Below are 17,121 nucleotides of genomic sequence, written 5' to 3'. Positions count from 1 at the left end.
ACAGAAAGTACTTTAAACCCAGAATGTATTTTCAAGCAAACCAAAAGTTGCATTAAAATCTCATTAGCAGTACCAGTATGTGTCCTAAGGATGTAAGCCTGATAGTCGTTACGTAATCGTGCAACTAACAAGCAAGAATGTACAATTAACAACACTGTGTTGTCTGTTCATTATAACAATGCATTCGTAATTTCTGTTTAAATAAGTTCTCTTGGTTCTTGACTGGATATTTAACTTCAAACATTGTTGCATGTTAACAGATTCTAAGTCTGGCAAAGCATACTAGAAATGTGAAGTGAAAAATTTTGTGGGAAAGGCAAAGTTAAAAGGCAGATTATCTTTCAATAAACGGTTTTACATGTGAAATGTGGTACAATCTTTTACTCTTCAAAGTACTCAAAATTTCAGCTTGAACGCAATTATCATGCAGTATACGTCAGTAAAGAATACTGGAATTTTTCACAAGGTTAGAGTCTATGTTATTTTTCTCTGAGCCAGCCGGCGCACGTGGGTGCCTGCGGCGCGAGTCATTGTCTGTCTCTTTGTTGGCGCGCGTTGTTATTGGGATTAGGAGACCTAACTTCTACGAATTCGCCTTGCCGAGAGGGCCCAGCTCTGTTAGAATCCCGCCAGTTCTGATGAAATTCACGTCTGTCGGTTTGTCGGTAGTTTACATAGTTTCTTGTTTGTCGGTCATGTGGTGGAGAATTTCTCCCTGAGTCGTAACTGCGCACTGAACTGTTGCGTCTGAAGTTATTCTGTCTCCCTTGATAGTATTTATTTTGGTTCCCATATTGTCTGTTTCTCTTATTGTCTCTGTGATAGTCATTACCACGGAGAGGTGATCTTTCCCTGTAGTTATTACTACTCTGCGAACGGTTGTCATACGGGTGGTGTCTGTTTTGGTCACGATTTGTGTTGTGAGAATAGACTTGTCGTGTCAAGTTATTACTTCTTTCATCGCGGAATTGCGACGGATGTGACCTGTAATTGTTGTGTTCCTGGTTTCGCGTTCCGCGATTGTCAGTGTCAATTTCTAATTCTTGTAAGAGTCCCTGAAATGCTTCAATGTCGTCTTTGCAACGTCCTGCCAAAATAATATGTCATAAATGTTCAGGCAGTTTGATTAAGCAAATGCGGATGAGTTCTGAGGGGCTGTATGGGTTTGAAAGATACTGATTCTTATGCAACATGTCTTCAAAATATTTCATAAGACTGGAAAATTCAGATTGTTCGAAACGTTTCATCATTATGATGCTATGTTTTACTCGGTCTTGTGTGGCTTGAGACCAATATGCTGAGAGGAAGGCATGGTAAAACTCTCCTTCACTGTGGCAATCGTGAATTACCGATCGCATTCTTACAGCTGGTTCATTCTCCAAGTAGCCACACATAAATTCTAATCTGTGTTCTAACGACCAGTTGGGAGGAAAACAATGAGAGAATTGATGGAGCCATGCTTGTGGATGAATGTCGTTGCCAGAATTCTTAAATGTTTTGAATTTACGTGTAGTAATGAACAGCTTATAGTCAAAATCATCATGTCGGCGAGTCGCATATCGGTCATTGTTAGGTCGTGTCGGCCGTTCCATATCAAAATTCGGTGCACATTGCCAATTTCTTTCATAACTTCCGAAATGCCCTGTGTTATTAGTTTGTGGCTGTTCCGTATTTCTGTGTCCCTCTTCCCGTATTGGGGCGCGAGTATCCTCTGAAATACGTAATTCTTGAATTACCTGTGTCAGCTGATCTTGTACTTCCCGGATTTCTCTTTTGTACTGTGTATTGATTTGATTTTGATTCTGTTTGAATTTTCTAATTTGTTCATACTCTTCTGTGTCAGTGAAGGCTACAGGTCTTGTGTCATTCAGATCATCATCTACCTTTGTAGATAAGTTAGTGACCTGATCCGAAAGTTCGGCTACTTTCTCCGATAGTCAACACATTTCCTCAGTGTGTTTTTCTGAACCAAGTTTCAGAGTGTCCATTTGTGTTGAAATCGAATCTACTGTGTCCTTTAAGTTTTCCTGAGTTATTGCAAGTTGCGTAACCGAATCGGTAGATGCAACTGAGTCAATTTTAGCCCACAAGGTCTCATGATTTTCATGAACAATGGCTTGCAGTTCTTTTATGGCTGCTTCGTGATTCTGTAATGCATTTTCAGGCCGCGAAAAAATAGGTTGAAAATGCTCACAAATTTGTGTTTTTACGTCATTACAGACTTTTTGACATTTCGATTCAATGTTATGTAACTCAGTAGTTAAATCCTCACGTGTTTGTTCAATAGTTTGCTCCAATGAGTCTAACTTTTGAAGATTTTGTTCCATTGTGTCTAACTTTTTAAGATTTTGTTCCATTGTGTCTAACTTTTGCAGCTTTTGCTGTGTTTGTCTCTGATTTTGTTCCATTTGTTGCATTAGTTGTAATAACAATGCATTAGTGTCTGGAATCTGTTCCTCTACTCTTTTCGGCAGTGCATTTGCACCGGCGACATTCACATTTTGACAAGCTGAAAATGTGTCTTGACTTATTTGAGAAAACGGTGAGGACGCAAAACCTGAATCTACAGTATTTGTAAAATTGTGTCCTGTCATTTCGGATTCCTGAGGCGAGCTGTTGCCGACCGATCGATCGATAATGCTTCCCTATTCACTACCTGTTTCACTGTCTACACCATTATTTACCGCCCGATCCATTTCCCTATGCACAGTTACCAAATTACTACTTTGAATGTCTGTTACTTCATTACACAGTGGTGCTGATAAGCCACGCTCGTCGTCACTATTATTTCTCAGTTCACTTTGGAGCCTGGTGTTACGTTTTTCACACGCCATTATTGTCACAGTATTTCACACGACAACACAGAAGAACACAATTTGAAGAGCAAAAATAGGGGAACACATTAACATAGCACTGAAAATAATATCTAGTTAATTGCAGCTGCAAAATACTTGGTGCAAATCTACATGCATGCCACAACTGTTTTACTGTACAACAATGAAAGACTGCAACTACAAAGGAGATTCTCTCTACAGTTACGCGCTAGCAATAAACAAAATCTACACTAATTACACAAACTACAAGAAAAATCAGAAGATTCCAGTGAGGCATCCTAGGCTAAGGGTCGACATATGAAACGTCCCCTTTGAACAATTTATACATGACTGTGCTTAAACTGACACACAATATTTTGTTAGCGCAACGCAATCTGACTTTCAAAATTCCCTTCAAAAGAATGGCCCTGACTAACATTAAACTATACCTTTCACAAATCACTTACCTCACAAAAATCTTCACTGCTCAAGCTACTGCAATACAGCGAGCGCCACTACTGCCAGCTAAATAAAAGATTCAAACTACTGAAGGCACTAACTACTGATAGGGATAGTTAGCAAATGAAAGATATTAATAGAGAGCAAACAATGTATTTACCTTAATATCATCACAAGTCATAATATATATATCAGTTCATGACAAATTACAAACCTCCGCCATCTCTCTCCCCACATCCACCACTGCTGGCGGCTCACCTCCAACTGCGCAACGCTACGCGCTGTTAACATCCAGCTGCCCCTCTACAATGGCAGACAACAATGCAAACTAGCCACAGACTGCACACAGCACAGCCAGTGATTTCATTTTCATACAGAGAGCGCTACGTGGCGGCAGCGTTACCAATATAAGAACCTAAACAGCCTACTTACATAAGAACCTAAACAGCCTACTTACATAAAGAAAACATAAACAGCCTACTTACACTCTCACACTCCGCGGAAATATCCATATTCCAAAGGGTTTACAATTTTTCTTAACAAATGAATTTCTGCTAGTTTGTGTTTCATTATTAATTTTGATTATTATTTCATAAATGAATACAGAAATAAATTAGTGAATAGTGCAGGATTGCTTAATTAATAATAGAGATTTTAAGTGTGCAAATATTTCGTAATTTCAAATGTTTCTAAAAAAAATAATTTTAACTGTACATTCAGAACTATTACTTATCGATTATAAAATCGAGACTAAAACATTTTATAAAGTAATTCGTTTTCATAAGTTTCAGCTCGAAATATAACATAAAGCACTCCGTCTTCAGGCCACGACTGGCCCATCGGGACCATCCGACCGCCGTGTCATCCTCAGTTGAGTATGCGGATAGCAGGGGCGTGGGGTCAGCACACCGCTCTCCTCGTCGTTATGATGATTTTCTTTGACCGGAGCCGCTACTATTCGGTCGAGTATATCCTCAATTGGCATCACGAGGCTGAGTGCACCCCGAAAAACGGCAACAACGCATGGCGGCCTGGATGGTCACCATCCAAGTCCCGGCCACGCCCAACAGCGCTTGACTTCGGTGATCTCACGGGAACCGGTGTATCCACTGCGGCAAGGCCGTTGCCTAAATATAACATACTGTGTAAAAAATTAAATGAAAGTTATCAGAAAAGGAACTGAGATAATACTGACCTGTCCAAAATTCGAAGGGTAATACTGGTATCAACTACTGTTGAGGAAAAGTAACGATAACTGGGGATGTTCCGTTACACCGGATTCTTTTGATCAGATAGTGCGTGACTCACTTGCCACACTAGACGATGCTGGGGTAAAGTAACAGCATATTTTTGCGGTGATACATCGCGTCGATAGCAGAGCTAAGCAGTTTAAAAATGACTGCATACTCGCTTCGAAGTTAGTGGTAGGTAAGTTAAAATAATACACATCCGATTCGGAAAGAAATGCGAGGGTATCCCTTCTTCTCCATAACCAAATATTTCACACTTGACGTCCCCGAATTCAGGACCATGGAAGCAACAAGGTGGCGGACATTTGGCTGCAACGCTCTCTCCAACGTTGCAGCATCGAGCAGAGAGGGGTTTCACCATAGCATCGCGGAGTGCGCGCTAAGCACTAACGGGCTTAATTAACGCCGTAAACAATTCCTACGTCCGGGATAATCAGCACCAATTAAGCACCGCGAAGGCAGTATTACGGCCGTCGAAAAAATTCCTCCTGCAGGTTCTAGCAGCATGAGGCAGCGAATCAATCGACAGAGATTAATGGTGGCAGGCGTGTGCCGTGAAGAATTTGTAGACCTAGTCCTGGCAGAAGAAACTTGTTCTCCGTTTCTAGTAGCCTGCAGGGTTGTATTTAGAATGTATACTTACTACAGGCAGTTCCTCATAACACGAATATACTCGAGTACGTCCCTGGTGGAGGAAGTACACTTCACACACAGGTGGGGGCGAGTTTCTTCATACGCCTCTCGTAACCGTATTCCCACGGAGAGGCATCGTCAAGGGCAACGTATGGTGCACCTCAGGGGTCGCTACTGTCTCGATATTTATAAATAACCTGCGTCTGTTAGCACACTTAAGTGCACTATCTGTAACTAACAAATATAAGTGGAAATTTTATGAACAATGTGTCGGAGCTCACTATCGTCACCTGTGGCAGCTGACGTTTTTCTATGGAGAATTTCCGAAAAAAGGAATTAAGTAACGCGCAACTAAAATCTTGCTGGCTCCTCTACGTAGAGGGCATGGTGACAGCATACAACTTCTATTTTTATTTCAAATTGTACTTACTTTGTGTTTTAACGTTGAAGTCCATCAGCTTAATTGTACATATACTTCTCTCATCAAAACGACTATTAATTTAACGCAAGTCACAGAATCTCTGCTGCCGACAAAGAAGACATAGAAGATACTAGGAGAATTAGTGAATGTTGAAACAAATTTCGTGCTTGCAGTCGCTCGTCGTTCAATACATACCACGGTATGTCAACTGGGCACCTATCGGTCAGGTGAGCCATCGAAGAGTGACGAAGACGTCCTCTGTTTCGCAACATACAGAGCGCTGCTTGAGCATTCGGCGCATACGTCAAAATCAAGTTGACAGACGAACTATGCACTACTCGGCCGAAGCATGCACGCTGGTGGAACTGAAATTTCCTCTGAAGATCTCAAATTGCAAATGTTGCTACAGTCGACCCACAACCTTGGCAATAATATAAAGTATCAAAATCTATCATATCCATAGATAATTAACACAATTCCACGTATCAAGAAAATTGACAAAATTAAATCTAACTACGACGATTAAGAAAAACGACGAGAACCCAAGCAAATGAAAACCATTAGACAAGATAAATAAAAAAGAAAGGACAAAAATACAGGAGAGCTAAGGGCCCGTGAGAGAGCCCAAGCTGTTCTGGAGATGCAAATAAAGAATGTGAAAAACCTACCCTCCGTTAACACTCAGAAAACAGGTAAAATTTGGCTAATCGTACTACAATGAATGTCCAGTGGAAATAAAATGTTCAGCAGTTTCAGACTTGCTTGGTAAGGTCAGCGTTGGTGTTCAGCGCAGCACTCTTTCGCGGTGCTTTTGCTCTGACCTCCGGTATCTATGTAAGACACACCACATCGGTAACGTATTTTGTAAATTTCAGCCTTTTGCAGTAACAAATCGTCCTCCCTGACGCCGGAAGGTGGGCGAAAAAAGACTTTCATCTGAAATTTAGGGATGATTCTTGCTGTTTTAAACGAAATGTTGTCAGCGAAAAACTAAGGATTTTGCCGACGTGTTCTCCTCTTTATCCACTTTGCGGTTCTCGATTTTGACTGATAGCGCCCTGTTAATCTGCCGGCTAGAGTACTGTCGTATCCTCCTTTTGTATACGCAGGTGGAGAACGAGAGCAGTCGAATAACACTCACAGTCAAATAAAGCAACCCATTATTTGGTACTTAATGAGACTTATCTTTAGAGCTCACCACTGCTTTGTCTGATAGGAACATGTGTTGAGTCATTTGTGCAGATAAAACTCTCTGTTTCCCTAGTAATCAAAGAAACAGCCGAAGACGCTGAGCTGCACGGCATATCAAGTCTGTAGATCTCACACTAAATCCGACAGAGCGACGACTGTGTCCACTGCAAGCAGATGTAGACTCTATCTGGATTTCAGACAGGACTGCTGCCTTTTCCCTTGCGGCCATATTTCGTAACTGCTGCACGACGGCGACGCCTAGCGGCTCGGCTTAGGCCTCATCCGGATTGACTCCGCTGGTGACTCTGAATGCATATGCAGCATCTTTGTGTGTGACATTATCGATTATCGACCACACTGCATTCCTCGCCCCCCACCCCCCTCAAACGTCCGCACCGGTGTCGTGTCAGGAAGCGAAGTACGACTGCGGGAACGGAACGCCAACGCACACACGCAACCTGGCACTCGCCCTAAGCGTGGACGGAAACGCCGACCGAAAACTAGCCATAGGGTACTCGGCGACGTTCGTAGGAGCAGACCCGGGCGTTGACGCAGATAGGACGCCAAAGACGGCGTCCAGCCAGAAGCTGGACGCGACCCCTATGTTGGCTGCAGTGCAGACTGCCAGCACGGCTGCGACGCTGTAGGCGGCTCCATGGGTGTACCAGACTGAGGATACGACCGTGCTGGGTCTATGACGGCAGCTGCTGCACGCCCTGGTGACGAACTGGGACCGAAAACAAGAAGGGGGCGGCAGAATCTCGAGAAGTAACAGAGCTAGTGATGCTGCTACTCCAGACCTGTCGGATTCTGGACGGTGTAGGTGGATCGCAACATCACATCAGAAACTATACCGCGTTCCCATCTGTGACCCTGGTCACAGACCCGGTACAAAACCGGTTGCTGACACCGAAACTTTGATGTAGGCAGTGGGACGTAGGTGCTCTGAGGCGAACGCAATTGGTGGAGCGATGTCCTATGAATGAGACCATGAAGGAATTCCATTGGCGACTTGCTGTCCCTGGTCAAGGAGCAGTAAGACGACAAAGCACCTTGAGGACCTCGTCCCATGGGCGGGTGTCCCGCGCTTTGAAGGTTCCGATAAAATGTTCTGCCTCTCCAATGGACTGCAGATGAAAGGACGCCGTGACTATACAATGTGTGCCATTGTCACTCAAAACTGTTCAAACCAGTGTGACGTGAACTGTGGCTCGTTATAAGACGCAATTACTGCCGGCAACCTTTCAATACAAGAAACTGAAATCATGGCCGACACAGTACTCACAGACATTGGGGAAGTCATGGGAACTCACAGTCAGCCTTCACCACTAATAACCAGTGAGTGTTCCAGTGTAGACTGGCAAAGTATATTTGCAGCCATTGTCGTTGTTCAACAGGGCGTGGCCAATCAAAGAAATAATGAGGGGCGGGAGGTGGGGAGGGGGAGGGAGGGGGAAGCGCCCTGACACTCTGTACGCTACAAAGCCATTGCCTTTATTTGTACAATGGCGCTCTGCTAGCTGTTTGGTCGACACTACATCCCAATGACCCTGGTGTGAGTACTTCCCACCGGAGGCACTGAAGGACCATTACATGAGCATCACCATTTCTGTATGAAGGTGGAGGATGATCACCTTCACTGAGATGTCTTGACAGTGCGCAAAGAAGCAGTGTACCACAGGGTGGCAGATCCAATTAGTGCTACAAGGCCACCCACAATGAACAATGTCTACAACCACTCTCAAAGTTGGGTCTGATGCCGTGTCACTTTCCACTTGACGAAAAGTCACCAGAGCTTCTTGCAATACAGGCATCTCCTGAGAATCAATGTTGAAATAAAATTCCTCAGATGAATCAAACTTGGCATCGCACCCCACTGGTAGCCACAACAAGAGGTCAGCGTGGGAATGTCAGATGCATCAATTCTTATTGGTAAATGGACAACAATAACGACCGCCAATGTAGCTTCTGCGTTGTCCGGGTTGGGACAGGCTGGATGGCCGTCAACGGTCTGTGATCTGTAATCAGGCAAAAACGATGTAAGTATTGGTAGAGCTGAGTAACCCCGATGGGCCGTAATTGTGTTGTGCCTTAGTCAGTGGCTTCTGTGCAAAGGCAATCGGCCTGTCTGTGGAGCCATCGGATGTGACAACACAGCACTCATACCATAAGAAGAGGAGTCTATTGCAGGAATGACAGGTTTCGTGTGACCGAAGCGCACACGACACCCGTTACTGAACAGAGTATCGATTAAGCGCTGAAAAGTGGTCTGACAGCCACTGGACCAAACAAAAGGAACACCGTTGCTGCACCAACGATTCAATGGAGCTGAGCAGCGCTGGGTATGAAACAAACGTCTCACCAGCTGCGACAGGGTCGCAAATCGAACAGTGATTCAGAAAGTGTAGAATAAATTTCTTTATTTCCGTCTACGATCACAAGTTTGTTAGGTCCTCTGACGGTCGGTTTCGGTCAGAAATGACCATCTTAACGATGCCACTATTATTCAATTCCACTAGGACATGTTTTTACAAAAGAACTAAAGATGGTCATTGCTGACCGAAACCGGTAGTCTGAGGCCCTAAGAAGTTCGTGATCATAGACAGAAATAAAGAAATTTATTCTGAAATAAACGCATTATATCAATTTTCCAATGACTGCTTGCAGTTCCGCCACATTTGTGAGGGCAGGCAAGTCGCGAATGGCACAGAAATGCGACTGACACAGGTGAATACCGTGCGCTTTAACCAGATGACCCTTATACTCTATTTCTGTCTTAAAAGGAATACTTCGAACGATTACACTTTAGTCGTACCGCCGATGACACTTTGAACAATGCTTACAGATTCTGTAAATGCTCTTCTGGCGTACGGTCAGAGACGACTATGTCATCCAGCTGCTAAGCACGTGATGGCGCTTGCGAAGCGAGTTGTTCCAAGTACGTCTGAAAAATCAGCAATCGTTGAAAATGAAACAATTCGAAATGGGTGTTTACCACAAGAATCAAAAATGGCTCTGAGCACTATGCGACTTAACTTCTGAGGTCATCAGTCGCCTAGAACTTAGAACTAAACCTAACTAACCTAAGGACATCACACACATCCATGCCCGAGGCAGGATTCGAGCCTGCGGCCGTAGTGGTCACTCGGCTCCAGACTGTAGCGCCTAGAACCGCACGGCCATCACAAGAATCTTCTTGGATGCTTCATCCAAAGGCAGTTGCAGATATGTCTACTGTAAGCCCATGTTTTTTTAAAAAAGAGAAAAAAGAAAAGAAAAAGGTAGGCCTTTTCGAAGTTCGTGTATCAAATCTCCTGGGTGGGGTAAAGGGAAGCAATCAACAACAGTTTTTGGATTGACAGTATCTTTGAAATCTGCACTCTCTTAACCCGCCCGACGGCTTCGAGAGAACGATCAACGGGGATGCCCACTGGCTGGCAGACGCAAGTTTAAGAATACCGCAGTCCTGCCAAAGGTGCAATTCCTCTCTTACCCGGTCCAGTACAGCATGTGGGACAGGCCGAACTCGAAATTATTTTGGCTCTACATTCTCTTTTAAGGAAACTTGGGCCTCGAACACTGATTCCTGTCCTAAACAACCATCAAATAAAGAACAGTACTTATTACACAAAGCATTGATACTAGCAAGCGACACTGCCGAATTTACTTGTAACAGATTTCCTTAAATTTAAACACTAAATAATCCAAACCATTTCAAAAATATTCGTACTGACCCATGAACATAGCACATGAAAGAGAACTGTTTTGTTAAAACAACGGAAATTTGAAAGCAAACTACACACATATAAAACTAAAATATTTTGTTCATTAAATTCTGATAGTGTGGCATTTGGCTGCTGGACCTGGGGGCTAACTAAAAGTTCATGCGTTGCATTGTTGAACAACGTAAAAGTCGCCCCAGTGTCTAATTACAACTTCACATTCTGACTCGCCACACGCAAATACGCAAACAATCTGTTAGACTGCTGAAATCACTGAAGATTGTTTGTCTTGGCAAACATGTTGAGATACTAACGTATCTGAGTGCACAGGTACACCAGAAGCAACATACACGTCCTGTGAGACAAAGTCTAGTATTGATTTTGTCCTGCCCCAGATGGCTGGAAACACACTGGATTTGGTCGTCTTGCGGCAAGGGAAACAGCACGCATACTGTGACCTGTCATGTGCACTAAAAGGACGTGAGCAATACTTCATTGTTTGCGGGTGCAGCTCCGAGCTCCGATTCGGGACATATTAGCACGAAACTGAGAACTAGGTTACGTCCTTCCCGAGTAGGGGGCGAAGGGGGAAGGGGACTGACCCGTGAAGTTGCTCATTCTTTATCACAGAAGTGGCCAGATGTTGCGTGCCACATTCAGTAACGTCTACTGCGTTCTGAGGCTCAATAATTGACATCACAGTTTTCAAGTCTGAGTTGGGAGCTTCATAATAGAGATCTGCATGCATGAGTTCGAAACGTTATGAGTGATAGCATCCTGAACCATTACGTCAGTCTATCTTAAGCCACTGGTAGAAGCTGGCCCCGGGAAAGATCAGTTTGGATTCTCTAGAAATATTGGAACACTTGAGGCAATACTGACCCTACGACTTATCTTAGAAGATAGACTAAGGAAAGCATTTGTAGACCTAGAGAAATCTTTTGACAATATTGACTGGAATACCCTCTTTCAAATTCTGAAGGTGGCAGCGGTAAAATACAGGGAGCGAAAGGCTATTTGCAATTTGTACAGAAACCAGATGGCAGTTATAAGAGTCGAGGGGCATGAAAGGGAAGCAGTGGTTGGGAAGGGAGTGAGACAGGGTTGTAGCCTATCCTCGACGTTATTCAATCTGTACATTGAGCAAGCAGTAAAGGAAACAAAAGAAAAATTAAGAGTAAGAATTAAAATCCATGGAGAAGAAATAAAAACTTTGAGGTTCGCCGATGACATTGTAATTCTATTAGAGACAGCAAAGGACCTGAAAGAGCAGTTGAACGTAATGGCCAGTGTCTTGAAAGGAGGATATAAGACGAACATCAACAAAAGCAAAACGAGGATAATGGAAAGTAGTCGAATTAAATCGGGTGATGCTGCCAGAATTAGATTAGGAAATGAGACACTTTAAGTAGTAAATGAGTTTTGCTATTTCGGGAGCAAAATAACTGATGTTGGTCGAAGTAGAGTGGATATAAAATGTAGACTGGCAATGGCTCGGAAAGCGTTTCTGAAGAAGAGGAATTTGTTAACATCGAGTATAGATATAAGTGTAAGGAAGTCGTTTCTGAAAGTATTTGTATGGAGTGTAGCCATGTATGGATGTGAAACATGGACGATAAATAGTTTGGACAAGAAGAGAATAGAAGAGTTCGAAATGTGGTGCTACAGAGGAATGCTGAAGATTAGATGGGTAGATCACATAACTAATGAGGAGGTACTGAACAGAATTGGGGAGAAGAGGAGCTTGTGGCACAACTTGACTAGAAGAAGGGATCGGTTGGCAGTACATGTTCTGAGGCATCAAGGGATCACAAATTTAGCATTGGAGGGCAGCGTGGAGGGTATAAATCGCAGAGGGAGACCAATAGACGAATACACTAAGCAGATTCAGAAGGATGTAGATTGCAGTAGATACTGGGAGATGAAGAAGCTTGCACAGGGTAGAGTAGCATGGAGAGGTGCATCAAACCGGTCTCTGGACTGACGACCACAACAACAACAACAACATCTTAAGCCACAGAACTGTAGGTTAACCCAAGCAGTTCTATGACCCACTTTTAATAGGACTGCCCAGGCTGGTGTCTGAGCCGAAAGAATTTATACCTAGCTGCTGCTGCTACGTGCACTTGAGATTCAATGTGGTGACAGAGTCTGGACACGAGTTCATCATAGGGCACTTCGTCAGGACTTACATCTGGGAATAATTTGACTGCTGAACGGTACACCTCCGTCTCTACCGTGGACAGGAAATGGCAAATGTAACGGTTACGTGTGAAGTGTGCTGTAGGCTGGGTCACATACTCTGCCCAGTCTTCGCTTTGCCCCACAAACTGCTGCACTGGCCGAAACTGAACAGGCGGGGGTGCCGGTTGTGGCCCTGTTACTGCCTGTAACATGCCTTGAAGTTTTGTAATAACTGATCAATACGTTGCCCTGTACCTACGCAAACTGAGTTAATGGCAAGTCCGGCAGTGGAGCAGGGAAAGCCGTATACGCACAGTTACTTAACTAACAAAACCGAAAAGATGACAAATTAGTACAATATAACACTGTAAGGTGGCAGAATAAAATAAGGTCAGATTCGCACCTTACATGAGAGCTATATACACTCCTGGAAATGGAAAAAAGAACACATTGACACCGGTGTGTCAGACCCACCATACTTGCTCCGGACACTGCGAGAGGGCTGTACAAGCAATGATCACAAGCACGGCACAGCGGGCACACCAGGAACCGCGGTGTTGGCCGTCGAATGGCGCTAGCTGCGCAGCATTTGTGCACCGCCGCCGTCAGTGTCAGCCAGTTTGCCGTGGCATACGGAGCTCCATCGCAGTCTTTAACACTGGTAGTATGCCGCGACAGCGTGGATGTGAACCGTATGTGCAATTGACGGACTTTGAGCGAGGGCGTATAGTGGGCATGCGGGAGGCCGTACACCACTGGTGATCGTCGAGGGGACACTGAATAGTGCACGGTACATCCAAACCGTCATCGAACCCATCGTTCTACCATTCCTAGACCGGCAAGGGAACTTGCTGTTCCAACAGGACAATGCACGTCCGCATGTATCCCGTGCCACCCAACGTGCTCTAGAAGGTGTACGTCAACTACCCTGGCCAGCAAGGTCTCCGGATCTGTCCCCCATTGAGCATGTTTGGGACTGGATGAAGCGTCGTCTCACGCGGTCTGCACGTCCAGCACGAACGCTGGTCCAACTGAGGCGCCAGGTGGAAATGGCATGGCAAGCCGTTCCACAGGACTACATCCAGCATCTCTACGATCGTCTCCATGGGAGAATAGCAGCCTGCATTGCTGCGAAAGGTGGATATACACTGTACTAGTGCCGACATTGTGCATGCTCTGTTGCCTGTGTCTATGTGCCTGTGGTTCTGTCAGTGTGATCATGTGATGTATCTGACCCCAGGAATGTGTCAATCAAGTTTCCCCTTCCTGGGACAATGAATTCACGGTGTTCTTATTTCAATTTCCAGGAGTGTATATACTCTGTGACTGTAAACTTAGTTAATTAAGAAAAATTGCGTATACATTTTGTGATTTCTTGATATGTTCTGTACTCAGTGCATGTGCACTCTATTTCATTTTCTGTTCTGTACTGATGTATATGTATATACTCTGTACCTGTCAACTTAGTTAATTAAGTAGATTTTAGAAAAATTTGTTGCTCATGGAAAGTCCAATCGACTCACCATTTCAATTTGCAGGAGTGTACATCGCAACAGGAAGGTGAATATGCCACCTCACTCAATTCGGCGGTAATGAGCAAATTTGCCTAGCAGTATGTAATGCAAGAAGGGATGACTTTCAATCGATGGTAATTAACACACTGTTCCTATACTGCATGTCTGAGCAGAAGGTGAAACATGCAGCGAGAGGCGTTTTAGTTTGGAATTCAGAGGGACGACGCAAAGGCAAGGCCGCGCTACAGGGGGTATCACGGAAACCACTTAATGGGGTGTCCCAGGCGGAATGTCAGCGACCAACCAGGTGACTCAGATGACGAGAGCCCATCTGAGGGAGGTGGAAACGCGCTAGGAAGGAGAAAAGAGTCAAAGTTTCGACGCAATTTAATGGTAGGGACCTTGCGATTGGTAGGGAGAGTTTCTACAAAATAAGAGGAACACTCCTATTAGTCGAAAAAAGCCGTGAAGTGAAGAACGAAAGAACCCAGGTGGGGAGACAGTTCGGCTATGAGTAAGACAAGACGTCAAGTGCAGAACGGAGCGCATAACGCTCTGTGGGATGCAGAGGAGTAATTTGTGTGAACACTGCGTTCACAGTGGCTGATACCCAGCTAGAAATTAGCTGTGGCATCGTTTAGCTCCAACTGTGGAGAAACGAACCAGCCAATTAGTTCATTGTTCATGTGAGAACTGAGAGGGCATTATAATATGCACGCTGCTCCAACCATGCGCGTATATATCGCCACATTCTAAGACTAGGGATGAGTACAGGTTCTCTCGCATAATGAGAAACATAGGGAAAGATTTTGCTGGAAAATTCAGCAAAGGTGTAATTAGTTTTAAAAGAAAATTTCAGTGGAAGAGAGTGGCCTAGCACATGACAGCTCATCGCAGCTTATGGTAAATACTGCATGCAGAGGTTTTAACTTGTTTCATCAGTTTGCGACCACTGTAAACTCGAGCGACCTTGGGTAATCTTTTGCTCAATTTTTCACATAATTAACCATCCACTATAGACTTGATTGTCATCCTAAAAATAGTACCGAACTCTGAACCGGAATTGGACGATTTTCGTAGTAATGACCAACATCATAACGTAATTGTAGGAACAATTTTGTAAATAAACTTCTAGTTAAACTTTAATATTGTCGGGTTTGGGAAAATTTAACCTTCTGAGAATTAATATTAATTATTGTTGTGTTTAGGATTATTTCACTTTTAGTTGTTGACGAGATGTGTTATCTTGACAACTGTTTTTTTTTTTTTTTTTGTCACATTGAAAACTGTGTAAAAGCGTGTATTTTTGTGCTAATATTGAGACATTAAACATGTCATTTCAACTTACACAGTTGTCTTCAATCCTAGAATAAGTAAACCAAAAATATTGCACCTTACACCACACCAGTCCAGACCCCAGTGTTGTATTCTCCTTTTGTACACGCGCATGTAAACAGCGTACAGTATATTAACATTCATAATCAAATAACACAACTCTCGCCACTGTCGTGAGTGAAAGAAATATGCGTGGAATTACTTATACAGACATAACTCTTGATTTCAACCATAATCAAAGAATCAGTCGGAGAAACTGAGCTGCGTGGCATGCCAAGTCTGTAAATCTCGCACTGTAAATGTTGTAACTGCAGTTACTACAGACACTGTGCGTTGGGCACAACTACGCATTCTGACTGTACAAGTCTGACAAAAGTTCGACAGGGTGATGACGTAACGACTGTATCCACTGGAATCTGAACTTCAGACTGGACTGCGTGCTTATCCCTTGCGGTCGTATTTCTGCGCAGCGGCAGAGTGTCGCGGTTGCCGAGAGGCGAAGCTCAAGCCTCATCCAGATTGGCGTCGCCGGGTGTGCTGAGTGGACATGCAACAGCTTTGCTGTGGTCGACTACTGGTGTCACATTATCGTAGACCGACGACACCGCAGTATCCGTTATCTTTAGGAGGGCGAGCTCTTTAAGCAAAGTGTCTGGCTATGTGTGAAATCTTATGGGACTTAACTTCTAAGGTCATCAGTCCCTAAGCTTACACACTACTTAACCTAAATTATCCTAAGGACAGACACACACACCCATGCCCGAGGGAGGACTCGAACCTCCGCCGGGACCAGCCGCACAGTCCATGACTGCAGCGCCTGAGACCGCTCGGCTAATCCCACGCGGCAAATTGTCTAGCTCTGAGGCTGCTTGAGCTCTGTGTGCAAGTTCAAGCACGCACACAGTTTGCGGCTGGTGAAGGCGACTCGAAGCTGAAAGGTGGCTACACTGAGCCACAGCGCCAGAGATTGCGCCAAAGAGTTTTATTTCGCCGCCTCCACTGGCAGTTCTTGTCGAGAAGTCGTGGTGGAGAGTGCTTATCGAGATGTGGTAGTAGTGAGTCGGTGTTGAGATGTTGTAGTAGGGAGTGCTTGTTCCATGTTTTATGCAGTTTTGATGGGCTAGACAGCAGATGTTGTTCGAATGGAGATATTGTAATGATCAGAGTGCTTTTCGTCAATATATATGAAGGTAAAAAAAAATTCCCTTTTTTTTATTATTTCAATGTCTTAAATAATGCGTCATTACAGGTTCAGTCAACAAAGCATCTGGCTTGTGTTCTTGTATTAGAGTGTAATTCTGGTTTTCTTGCGCAATTATAGTATTTATATTTTTTTTAATTGCTCCAGTATAAATGGTATTTAAAATTTCTTGTATTATTGAAGAAGAACCGTGCCAGATGTGTACGTTGAATCACACTTCCACACACAGAACAGTTACACTTGTGCTTTGTTGTTTTGTTGGTTTTATAGTTGCTGGGGACTTAATTAATTAATTGTGTTAACGGGATTTCATTTCATTCTTTGTTGTTGTTCTGTGCAGTCAGATTGCGTACTAACACTAGTCAGGCTCAAAATGGCTCTGAGCAGTATGGGACTTA

The sequence above is a fragment of the Schistocerca serialis genome, chromosome 5 (assembly GCF_023864345.2).
Source record: "Schistocerca serialis cubense isolate TAMUIC-IGC-003099 chromosome 5, iqSchSeri2.2, whole genome shotgun sequence".
In the NCBI taxonomy this organism is placed as follows: Eukaryota; Metazoa; Arthropoda; class Insecta; order Orthoptera; family Acrididae; genus Schistocerca; species Schistocerca serialis.
The sequence above is the reverse complement of the archived record's forward strand: the minus strand, read 5'-3'. Positions refer to the sequence as shown.